General features: G+C 38.6%; 1 long non-coding RNA gene across 2 annotated transcripts in view; it reads right to left on the minus strand.

The window, feature by feature from the left end:
* The window catches only part of LOC138147942 (uncharacterized), a 124,838-nt gene that overhangs the window by 88,609 nt on the left and 22,951 nt on the right, over nt 1-13,278 (minus strand). The window contains exon 2 of one of the 2 annotated variants that reach the window (XR_011164937.1): nt 9,537-9,709. The exons of the other annotated variant lie outside the window; for it this stretch is intronic. This is a non-coding gene — a long non-coding RNA (uncharacterized lncRNA). The remainder of the gene's footprint in view (nt 1-9,536; nt 9,710-13,278) is intronic. 2 annotated transcript variants of the gene reach the window in all.

Genomic DNA, 13,278 nt, shown 5'->3' on the forward strand with positions numbered 1-13,278 from the left:
GATTGATTTTATTTTTTGACTAGGTAAAAATGGCCATTCTCTGCCTCGTTTCTTCACTAGCCTTAATCACTGAATGGGCTTTGCCTCAGCCAAACTGAAACCTGAAGAAGACTTTAGCTTAAAAAGACCAAGGTCACCACTGTATCTGGAGGCCATCTCCAGTTGTCCTGATTTATGTCTTGCACTGGACCCAGATGGCTCTGTAAGAGAAAGTGAGGTTGGTGACTTTGCACAGTACTCCTTCCCTTAAATTCAATTAATCTGCCTGTGATATCATCACCCTCCTGATCCCAAGGTCCTCTTTGAGAAATGAAGGACAAAAACAACAACAAAAATACACAGCAAGCTCTTAATCAATGCTTGTGGAATGATTGGAGTCAGGGAGGGCAGTGGCCAAGAAGAATGGAAGCAAGTAATAATTATGGATCACTCCTAATGGATCTTTGAGATCAAAGACCAAACCTACCTTGGAAACCATGAAGAGCAAGGGAAATGGTACCTCAGACCACAAATTAGAATAAAGTAAGAAAATATCTCTGAGAAGGAGATGATTTCCTGGGATAATGAAGTTTTCAACAGGGCTTAGACCTAAGGCAGTTCTAGATGTAGGAAAGTGACAGCCCTAGTATGCCCCCCACCCCTGCCCTGGTCTAGTTAGACTACATCTGGTAATGAGCTCAGTTCTCAGAACCATAATTTAGTAAGGCCATATAGTCTAGAGCAGGGGTTAGGGTTGGCTTTAACTAGAATAGCCAGGGGGATTTAAGATCATGTCATGCAAGGAATGATGCAGAAACTGGTAATGTGGAGCAAAAACTTAGAAAAATGGTGGCAGTCTTTGAAGTATTTCATGAAGAAAAATAATTCGATGTCTTCTGCTTGTCCCATAGGGGAGAACTAAGAGCAAAGGGCAGAACTTTCGGAAAGTTTTTGGAGCCTGACAATTAGATATTTAGATGTGTGATATGCTGCCTTAGGAGGTAGCAAGGTCTCCCTCACTTGAAGTCTTCAAGGGCAGATCAGATGACCATGTGGGTATGTTGTAGAGGGGTTTCTCAATGAGGTGTGAGTTGGACTAGATAGCTCCCAAGGGGTTCAGTTTCTGTGAAGTCACTTAACCTATGAGAATTTCAGTTTCCTCATTTATAAAATGGAAAGAAAAATTATGACACTACCTAACCTCACAAAATTATAAGGATCAAATGAAGGAATCTATATCAGTTGACTTTGAAATAGGAAAGTGCTATAGTAATATTAGTTAATATTATTACAGGCAATAGTCCATGATATTAGTTATTTTATAAGATTACTATCCAAGTTATGTGATATGCAGGGCATCCCAAATGTCCTAGTGAAGTTAAACTTAGCTGATCCCCTTTTTTGGGACTACTGTCTTTCCTCACAGACATCTATGAAGCTTTATTGGAGGATCAAACTGCACCATGACTTGAGACATACTGTATATGAAAATTATTTAAGGTCATAGAAGATAAGTTTTAATAATTTTAGTTTCCTAGGGTTTAATTACATTTTTGTGCATTGGTTACAGAGTAGAGACAGAAATTTATGGTTATAAGGCATTGGAATCTCTTTTCCTACTGAATTGTTTTTGGTATAAGGTAGTTGAGCTCATGGACACCATTAAAAGAGGTTGTTTTGCTGAAATAACCAGAGGACCTCATTATAAAACTATTTCAGTGACAAAAGGGTCCTACGTCATGGTTCTTGAAAAAATTTTTTTAAAGTGGCCAAGAAAAAAGGAAGCAGGTAATTATGGATCACTTCTAATGGATCTTTGAGGTCAGAGATTGAAATTAACTTGCAGACCATGAAGGTCAAGAGATATGGTACCTCAGAATTTAAGGTTACTAAGTTCCATTTACCATCAAACTCAGCTCAAGAACCATATTCTTCTCCTCCTTCTTTTCTTCCTCATTTTCCTCCTTTTTTGTCTTTTTGAAGGGCAATTGGGATTAAGTGACTTGCCCAAGGTCACACAGCTAGTTTTTTTGTTAAGTGTCTGAGGCCGAATTTGAACTCAGGTCCTCCTGACTCCAGGACAGGTGCTCTATTCACTGCGCCACCTAGCCGCCCCCCTTCTTTTCCTTCTTTTCCTCCTCTTCCTCCTCCTCCTCCTCTATATCATCATCATCACCACATTTATATAATCTTTTAAGGTTTGGAAAGTTATATATATATGTATATATATACATATATATATGTATATATATACATATATATATACATATATTGCATTTGAGCTTCAGAACAAGCCTATGAGGCATATGTTATTATTATCTTCATTTTACAAAGGAGGAAACTAAAACTGAGAGGGTTTGTGACTTGCCCAGGATAAAATAGCTATTAAATATCTGAGAAAGGAATTGAAAACTTAGGTCTTCCTGATCAAAGTGTTTCATGAAACTCTCCTTGAAATGATCTTCAGACCTTAAAATGACTCTTTGTTTTTCTCTTATACTCTGCTCCTACTGGGAAGAGGGGAATTGGGAAGATTGGGATTTTAGTTATTTGTGAATAAATCCTCTCTGTCCCTTATTAAATTGCATTTATTAAGAACCTACTATGTACCGTTGTAAAGCTAAATTGTTAAGATACAAAGAAAAAAGTGAAACCATCTCTGCCCTGAGTTTACATTCTAATGAGACTCTCTCTCTGTGTATATGTATATATATATACATTCACATACATGCATGCATATACATATACACATGTATGCAACCATGTATATGTGAGCATACCCACAAAATGAATACAAAGTAGATTGGAAAGAGAGGGCAACTAGAAGCTTGGAGGTCAGGAAAAGTTACTTGTAGAAGGTGGCATTTTATCTCAGTTTTGATGGAAAGCAGGGATTCCAAGAGATGTAAGTGAGGAGGGAAAATGTTCCACCTATGAGGAACAGCCAGAATGAAGGCAGAGTCATGTAGGGACCATGTCTTCTTTACTCTTTGCCCTTACCCAAGTGTCTAGCATATGTAATAGGCACTTGAATCTGCATTGGACATTTACAAAGTCATTGAATTGGCTTTTCAAGGAAAATAACATTCAATCCATTAATAAAAACCATTTAGTAATATCTGTCTCCCCCCCCCCAAAAGTGGACCACTGCTTTAAGGTGAGAACAGGTCCAAGAATTAAAAGCAAGTACCCTGAGAACTGATCTTGCCATTTACCAAATAATAAAGTTCATTGCGTCACAGCAAAACTAGAAAGCACAGTCTTGCCAAATGAAGATTTAATCAATTCAGTTCTTGCTGGGTTTGTTGGAACCCCCCTCAAAGGCCTAATGCCCTGTTTTTATCCTACTACCTTCTTTCAACTGGTTCTGCCCTGTTGAGTATACATTGGGATCATGAAGTTTCAAACTAATTGTGACTCATACAGACAGGAATACAGATGTGTGTCCCTTTGCTTTCCTTTTATTTAATCTTTCTATTTTTAAAAATTTATTTACCTTTAGTTTATAAAATTCAGTTCTATAATCCCTTGAGTTTCAAATTTTCTCTTCCTCCCTCTCCTCCCCCTCCCCATGGTGGCATGTAATAAAATATAGGTTCTATAAATACCTTCATATTAAACACTAGTCAAGTTGAAAGTGAGGATTATAACCAATGGAGTGAACAATAAGAAAGAAGAGACAGAACAAAACAAAACACAAAAGAGAGAGAGCAAGTAGTTTGCTTCAATCTGCATTCAGGCTCTGTGGTTCTTTCTCTGGCTATGGACCTTTGCTTTTTTGGGGGAAGTAGGAACTCAAATGAAGATACCAAATAAAGCAAGATAAAACCTAAAGCTCTCAGTTAAGAGTGTGAATAGAGATCAAGGAACCACATAAATGGCAAGGTATCACAAAGGGACTTCTTAAAGATATTGTACTCTTCATGAACAGATCTCTACATTAAGACAATCATTTGTTTAATAATAAGCCTCATATTTGGAGTGAGCTTTTTCCTTTGCAAAGCACTATCACATATTTCCCTTTTATCATAATAATCTTTTGAAATAGAAAGGGTAAATCTTTCTTTTTCTATTTCTCTCTGTCTTATTTATAGATGGAGGAAACAAAACTGAAAGAATCTTAGATACTCTTCTGAGGTCACAATTGTTAGTTTGGGGCACCAGGTTTCTTGACTTAGTCTTTCAGCTAACCTGCACTCACTTCACTGGAACTATCTTGTTTCAGATTCAAGTATCAGGGACAATGCAGGGACCTGAAGACTCCACAATGCAGGTGTAAAGAAGTTTAAAGGAATAAATTGAAGGACAACTATGGAAACAGAAGTTTATGGGCTTTATTAGAATACTCCTACAACTGCATGTGAGAGCTAGTGCTACAAACACAGAAAGTCAAACTTTGTAGTCACATGTTTCATTTAATTATGGGAGACACCTGTTCTCCACCTCTAACTTTGTTAGATAAGAAAATAAAAGAAGGGTAGAAATAATTGCCACTATGCAAATCTATCTCATCCTATTTCTTTCCTTCCTTCCTTCCTTCCTTCCTTCCTTCCTTCTTTCCTTCCTTTCTTCCTTTTTCTTACTTCCTTCCTTTCTCTCTTTCTCTCTTTTTCTTCCTTTCTTTTTTGGCATGTTTAGTGATATGAGGAAAAATATATAAATTTGCCTATAGTCTAATTCCAATCTGTAAAATGGTGATACCTCTCAGGATTTGTGGAGGAAATTTCTAATACAATAATTATGAAATGCTTTATGCATCTGAAATGCTAATTCCTGGCAATTATAATAAGTAATAATTGAGGCTGATATAAAAAAATCTATTCCCAGAAGATAGTTCAAAACAGTTATTATATATTACCTATGTTACTTATGGATAGAACAATTTATGAAAAAACAAGAGACAGAGAGCAGTGTGAGGTATAAAATGGGGATAATTTCAATTAAATTAAAATGTTTCATACAAATAAAGCCAATGTACCAAGTTAGAAGGAAAGCAGAGAATTGAAAAAAATCACCAATATGGAACATATTTGCAAAGATTGCATTTTAATTAATTAAAGTTAAAGAGGTAGAAGAGGGAGGATGAAAAGTTCATAGTGTATATATATATACATATATATGTGTCCAAAGAAGATGAGAGATTCAGACAAATGTCCCAGGCCCCATGTTTTGAGATCTTCTATCAAGGAAGATTCATGGAGAAGAAAAGAGGTAGATCTGCTACTGGACATACACACATATGTATGTATGTATACATGTATATACATACATACACAGTATATACATATATATTCATTCATTAACAAGGGATATATATCATATGTATATGTGCACATTATATATCTCCCATGCCTCAGCCTTGCTGAAGCCATCCTTCTATCTACAAAAATACGAACCTTTTTGCAGATCTCTACTTGTGCCAGGATTAATCACAAAACAAGGTCTAGAAGCTACCAATTTTTCTTTTATGTAATGAGGGTGGGGTGGGATAAAATGATAACATAGAAAGGACATTGAGCAATGGGGGAAAGTTTGGACAGGAAGAAGCTAGACCTCATAATAATGGAGGCAGAATCATCTCCTCTCTTAAATACTTCCCCTCACAGGAAAGAAGGAGAGAGAAAAGCTTAAAGGAATTGGATACTCAGTGGGAGCTGCTCCTCCCCCTCCCCCCATGTGGAGGTGGTGAGGAAAGGGATAGGTCTAGGTTTGCACTGTCTCATCAACTGCCATTCTAAGCTTTCAGAAATCTTTGGCATCTCACCAATCTGATCACTTTGCCCTAAAGGAGCAAACCAGCAAAGTCTTAGGAGAGAACAAAGGACCAGATATCAAAGGGTCAGACACCCTAACTCTTCAATATGTCCCCAACATGGAAAACCAATTGTTCTTTTCTAACTTCTCTCTGGGAATTTGGCAAAACACAATCTCAGAAATCTAAGTCCAAACTCATTATCAACTGCTGAACTCAGATGATCTTAGCACCATCTATTTATCTACAATTATCATACTAATTAAAATGAGACTTCCCTGTTCAATAAAGAATGGAAATAGGATCATAGGATCACAAATGTCTAGCTGGTGGAGGTCTTAGTTGTTAGTAGTTAAACTAGAGTTCTTATACCTCCATGAAGTGAAGATAAACTCAAGCATACCTCTGAAATTACCCATCCTGCTTTCTTTCTCATTAGTGATCAACCTATTATTATCAATTCTCATGGAAAGCATTCAAATGCAGTTGGGTTTTCTTAAGGGACCAGAATTACAGAACAAAGAAAGATTATAAAATTCTTGTTTGATGACATAATTGAATTTTGGAAGCAAATCTCACTCAGATGGACCTCTTGAGAATCAGACATCAAAAATGAATAATAACCTAAAGTATGACTTTTTACTCTCTCAAAAATTCTCATTTTTCCACTTTTCTGATTCTCAGGTAAAATAATATCTGGAAAGTCAAAGCTAAGCCATTCTTTTTGGTCATTTTTTCTTGTTTGTTTTTTTTAATCATTATGACTGTAAAGGATATGTGTCCTCTTATGCACTTTTTAGTATACTATTTAAAAAAGAGAGAGAGAGAGACTAGGTCAGTGGTGAAGAGGATGGGAAAGCAACTAAGTATAACTAAATGTGATGGGACAGCTATGGGATTAGATTACTGAGGAATCAGAGTCCTCCATGCTTGAGTCCTGATGAGGGCAGTCTGCCCTGTGAGATGGTTAGACCCTAGGTCACAGAGAGAGATGAACACCAAGAGTTCTGTATGGGTAAATGGTTTTACAGATTCCAACATTATTCCACCAGACATGGTGTTTAATTCAATAAATGTTATATCTACAATAAGCAAGGCACTGTTCTAACTACAAAAATAGCAACCCCTTCCCTCAAGAACTTATGTTGTAAAGAGAGGATATAACACGAGTACAAATAATACAAAGAAAACTGAGGAGGAAAATAACATGAACAACCGGTGAGATCAGAAAAAAGGTGTCATAGAGAAGGTATGACCAAAGCTGTGACTTGAAATTAAAGACAAGTTGTACATAATGGATTCGCAATTTCATGGGTAATCATCTTTGTTTTTATTATACTATGTTATGGAAATACTTGTTTTATTCCATAAATTAAAAATAAAATAAATTAATTAAAGCCCAAATTATAAAGATGAGAAGAGGGCATTCTGGGAAAGGAGTAGTGGAGAACAGAGGGATATTTGTGCAAACCTATGGAGTCAGAAGATGAGATACTGGGTTTAGAAAACAAGTGGTAGCCCAACTTCTACTTTTTTTTGAGGGGGAAAGGCAGGGCAATTGGGGTTAAGTGATTTGCCCAAGGTCACACGACTAGTTTTTGTGTTAAATATGTGAGATCAGATTTGAACTCAGGTCCTCCTGATTCCAGGGCTGGTGCTCTATTCACTGTACCACCTAGCCACCCTGGTAGCTCAACTTTCTAACCTGTGTAAAGACATACAAGGACTATGCCTCTCCTATGTGTTTGTTTTGAAACTTCTCCCTGTCTCACCTAGGCTGGAAGTGCAGAGGATACTCATGGGATTGATCCCACCTCTGATTGGCATAGGAGTTTTGACTTTTTTCATTTTGACCTGAACCATTTCTCTCCTCCTGAGCCAATCTGGCAATCCCATGCCCACCCAAATTTAAAGCAATCAATTGATTTATCCCACTGCAGCTCAGAACTCCTGAACTCAAAATGTCCAACATCCTCAGCCTCCCTGGTAGCTGGAATCATAGGTGTGCATTGTCCTGCCTAGAAACCTGTTCTGTTTGAGGATGAATAATTAGTGAACAAGAGTCAGTATTGTGTAATGGCTAGACAGTAGGTTTTATAGTCACCAAGATCTGGTTTCAAGGCCCACCTCTGACACATGCTGCCTTTGTGATTCTTTGCACATCACTTGATGTCCTGGACAACTTTTTAAGATTATAAATTGTATTGGTAAAGAGGAATTGGAAATTCCTCTGTGTACAAAGTCAAAAGTTGGGATCAAACAAACCTAACTCTAGGGAAATGCCATCAAGTTCCTGTCCTTGGGAAATCCCAAATTTAAGAAACCACCTCATGGCCTTTGTCGGCAGTTCATATGAAATGATGTCCATCTTCTACTATTTAAAGTGTCTGTTGTTTTATCATCACCATCATGAGAGGAGCAATCCCCAAACTGGAAGGCAACTGTGCCTTTAGTGGTACATTCTCCCTTACAGCTAGACCAAACTTCTAACTATGAGTAGACCAGGGAGACCACTAAAATACTAAATATGTGTAGATCTTCTGTGAGGGGGCAGGGGGAGGGGGACTATGGAAATGGTGCATCTCATATGCTGTCCAATTTGGTGAACCTGTTATTTAGTTTCATTGAAACGTTTTCTTTTATCTCTTTTTTTTAAAGGGATGATTATGGAGAAGGGATAGGTATTTGTTTAGAAACTCAAGTGAGAAGGGGGAAGGAAAAAAGCACTTATTAGGCACCTACTATGTGCAAGGTACTGTGCTGAGCAATGTAAAATATTATCTCATTTGATCCTCACAACAACCCTGTGAGGTTGGTGTTGTTATTATCCCTATTTTGCTGTTGAGAAAACTGAAGGGAGCAGAGGTTAAGTGTCACAAAAATCAGAGTTATCCAAGGTTGCATTTGAACTCAAGTCTTCTTGATTCCAGGACCAGTGCTTTACCCACTATGCCATCTAGATGCAAAATATGCACTCTCTCTCACTCTCTCTCTGTCTCTCTCTCTCATCTATCATCATCATCTATCTATCTATATGTCATCTATCACCATCATCATCATCATGATTACCTATCGATGTATCTGTCTATCATCATTACCTATCTATCTATCATCCATCTATTTATCTTTCCATCAATCTCTGGTACAGAAGAGTGAAAAACAATACGACCTAATTTTTCAAGTAATTTCCTACAAAAGACTTTCCTTTCCAGGGAAGCCATTGCTCTATGTATATTTCTTCTATCCACCATTGTCAGTCAGCCCATCAATAAGCATTTATTAGGCACTTACTGTGTGCTAGGCACAGTACAAAGTCCTGGGTATACAAAGAAAAGTAAACACAATCACTGCTCATATAAAGCTTACATTCTAATGAGCCCAGTATAGATACAATATTTGACAGAGGCACTGATTGAGAAAAAGGCTTTCTTCCTATACTCAGAACATTGTTCTTCAACAGCTTGGTGTGTATGCCAGCATGGGGCCTGCAGGGCAATACAGGCTGATGGTTTGATTCAATCCTGCCTGTCCCTGTGATGAGAGAAAGGAACCTCGGAAGACCAGAATCCCTGAGAACTCGGTTTTTATTTTTGGGGGGTTTTTTGTCTGCTTTGGAGGGAGTATAACCTACTAGACACCATTCATCCTATGTTGAGAATGCTGGCTCAGGAAGTGTGGTTGTTTTCTGAAAGCTGGTATAATGATGACTGAACTGTTGATGAATACTAATGGCAGGCAGTATATGTTTACACAGTTGGTGGAGTTGTGCCTGCTGAATGGCAAGATCTACCTCAATGGAAATTACCTGCCTTCTGTAGTCAAAGCACGAGGGACTGTGTGAGGCTGCAGAGTTGGCTCCAGGTCCCATTTCAGCAATACAAAAGATGACTCATGGCCCCAGTTATGTGCACGGGTGTAGGATCCTCCAGGTGCTTCAAGTAGCCATTCTGAGAACCCAAGGACAACCCTCTCAGATCCCTGTAGGAGTGACAAAGAGAAGAGAAAATTGGAGGGAGGGAGAGAGGAAGGAAGGAAGGAAGGAAGGAAGGAAGGAAGGAAGGAAGGAAGGAAGGAAGGAAGGAAGGAAGGAAGGAAGGAAGGAAGGAAGGAAGGCTCCAGATCAGGGGACCTGGGTTCAAATCCTAGCACTCCCAATCTCTCTGTGAATTTGGGTAAGTCACTCAGCCTCTGAGTTAAATAGAAAATTGGGTTGCAGTTTCCTGTTCTGTAAAATGAAGGGCATAGATTAGATGACCTACAAGATCCTTTCTAGATCCAAATCTATAATCCTAAAAAAGGAAAAGCAAGGCCAACTATTTGCGTGTAAATTTGAAAATCAGAGCTTCTACTTCTGGGCCTGACTTTGAAAGCACAAGGTCTGAACTTGGGCGTGCATCTCTACTTGTCATGGTTAAGTTGGTAAAATAGGCTCATTTCTGAAAAGGAAGGGAGAACCCCCTCCATCTTGATTTTCACCTCCTCAAAGTTGCTTCAGATCACCAGAGAAGCTAGTTTATCTCATCCTGGAGCAAATGTATTCACTTTTTCACTTTCATATCTGGATTAGGTCAAACTTCACTGAGAGATCAGGAAAGAACCTGGTTTCCAGGGCATCTTTTTGTATAGTGACAGTCACTACCAAAGTATTTCTGACTGTGTAAAAGCCCTTCCCAATCAAAACAAGCGCTCGTGCCCAGGACTGTTCCCAAGTCTCCCCTCCCTTGCTTCTTCCTGCACCTCAGGCTCCTTGGAGGGCCTGGCAGCTTAGTCATCCCTGTGAGGTTGAACTCTATAAAGATAGACACATAGACCCAAACACCTGGTCCTTTCAACTTGCCTGTTCAAGTGAATGTGTGACTGGGTGACTGTGTACGTGCAGTTATGACTGTATAAAAGGGGGTGGGAGTCACCATGGTGATTGAGCCTGGAATAATCCCAGTTGGTGCCCAACTTTTAAACTTTCTAAATGTGTGCTCATACATGAGCAGGAGTGCAGAACCTTTGGCCTCAAGACCACAAGGGGCCCTCAGTGAAGTTTGGATTCAGTCAGAGGGCCACACTTGAGGACCTAGAGGGACACACTGTGCTGTGAAGTTTGTATTCAGTCAGAGGGCCACACTTGAGGACTTAGAGGTCAGTCACATGGGGCTTCAAGGCCACAGGTTCCCTACCCCTGTGCATGAGTATAGATATATTCAATATAATACATAACATATAATCTGTACATAGGAATATAATTTCAATAATAATATTATACTGCCTTACATGTATGTAGTAGTTTATACTTTTAATAATATTTTGGGGGTAAGGGAAGAAAACGAAGGAAAAAATTTACATAACATTTATTTACAAGGAATAGCAGGGTATATGTAATAGATTTGCAGTTTTGTGTGCAATCATCTCTTTTTATTATGCTGTGCTATGGAAGTGCTTGTTTTATTCCATAAATTAAAAACAAAATAAAGAAAAAAAAATTTTTAATTGCATACATTATCTCATTATATATGTATTAGTTGATCCTTCATACACAAAGTCAATACTGTTGACTTGCTGCCAGTAAGACCCATATAGGATGACAGATATGGAAGAGACCTTAGAAATGAGTCTAACCCCTTAATTTTATGGATTAATCAGCAAGTATTTGTCATATTTCTCCTAAGTGCCAGGCTCTTATGCTGAAAAAAAAACAGTTCTTCAAAATACACACATAGTTTTACATGCAACATATTTAAAAATAAGTAAAAGGTAATGGGGTGAAGGGAGGCAGAGGCATTAACAGCGGGAAGATATGAGGAAAAGCTTCATTGAAGAAGAAACTGATAGCAAGAGAGATGAAGATTTACCAAAAGGCTACATAAGTACATCAGATCTAGGATTAAGTATAATGATAATAACTATAATAATAATAGCTAGCATTTATACTAAATGAATAAATATAGCATATATAGATGCACTTGCGAAATACGTACATACAGTATATTGCTGCTGTTTGTCATAGACCTCATGCTTTTTCAAAATCATTGATATCCAATGGCAAGACAAAACTAAGCAGCTGGCAATGGCTTGGGACGTGGTGGATAACTGTGGCAGGCATCTTCAATGTCTGACCAAGCTCTAAGCACTCCACAGTGCCTGCTTCAGCTGCCTTCGTGGCTGTTGGAACAAACTGTTCCCATCTACCCCTTCCACTAGAGAAGACTTCGCATTCTTGGGGTAGACATTCCACTAACTCACTGACAGGTTTGAGACTCGTTGATTACGCTCAACCTGGCTTAGCCCCTCTGCAGAGATGGCTTGCTGGGGTGTGCCCACTGCACATGCTACAGTTTCTTGGAGTCACAGGTGAGAGTAGCATGCCAGGTGGCCACCAAAAGGTAGATAAGCAGCCTTGAAAAAAGGCTTGGCCAGCCCCCACACCTAAGGCATAGTCCTCCCTCAACAGTCATATACCCCCATACAGTATATATACATAGAACATATAGAACATCTACATAGAACATCTAAATACAATGCACATATGGTATCAATATTATATGCCAATACTAATCACTTCACAAAATTTTTCTCAGTTGAGCCTCACAAAAACCCTGTGAGGTGAGTGCTATTAACATTATGTTCATTTTACAGTTGAGGAAACTAAAGCAAATGACTTATCCAAGGTTATACACCCTGTAAGTGTCTGAGGATGTATTTGAACTCAGGTCCAACTCCAGACCTAGTGTTCTATCCACTGCACTGCCTAGCTGCCTCTCAGACTGGAAACAGTGGCACATGCCTGCAGTCCCTGCTACAAGAGAAGCTGAGACTAACAGATCTCTTGAATTCAGAAGTTCTTAGCTGCAGTGGGGGGTACTAATATAGAGTTCTCTCCTGGCAGAAGGGCCCACCAGGATGCTAAAGGGGGGACAGACTGACCCTGGCTAGGAACAGACCAGGCCAAAGTTCCTATACTAATCAGAGGTGGTACTGAAACCATCAGTGGTCACTGAACTTCTAGCCTGGGTGAGACAGGAAGACCCAATCTTTAAAAAACAAGCAAGCAAATAAACCAGGTCTTCTGACTCCCGACCAGTACCTTTTCTACTACCCTAGGAGTGCCTAACCTTCCCAAGTATGAGGAATCTATTTTAGCATCTCAAAACTTCATAGACAACTCCAGCCTGGTATGATAGTGCTTATATGTTATAGTATCCATTTCTGAGAAAAATACATGAATCAGTTTTATTCAATAAATACTAATAACCCAACACTCTATCTATAAGCCATCTCATTGCCTATATAAATTTCATTATTATTCATTATTTTTATTTCACATATTTTATAATGATGATATATATGACATATGATATTGGATCTGATTGCTTTTTTATGAAAGTTAAATAAAGATCCAAATCACAATGCTTGGTGTAGGTATATTTATGTACCCCTTGCAATACATCTGCCAAAAGACTGGGGACCATTGTAATGTATATGCTTTGATAACCTCTAACTGGAAGTGGGGTGTGTGTGTGTGTGTGTGTGTGTGTGTGTGTGTGTGTGTGTGTGTG

The sequence above is a fragment of the Petaurus breviceps genome, unplaced genomic scaffold (assembly GCF_028583685.1).
Source record: "Petaurus breviceps papuanus isolate PSGF00001 unplaced genomic scaffold, PetGlider_PUasm1.0 90808, whole genome shotgun sequence".
In the NCBI taxonomy this organism is placed as follows: Eukaryota; Metazoa; Chordata; class Mammalia; order Diprotodontia; family Petauridae; genus Petaurus; species Petaurus breviceps.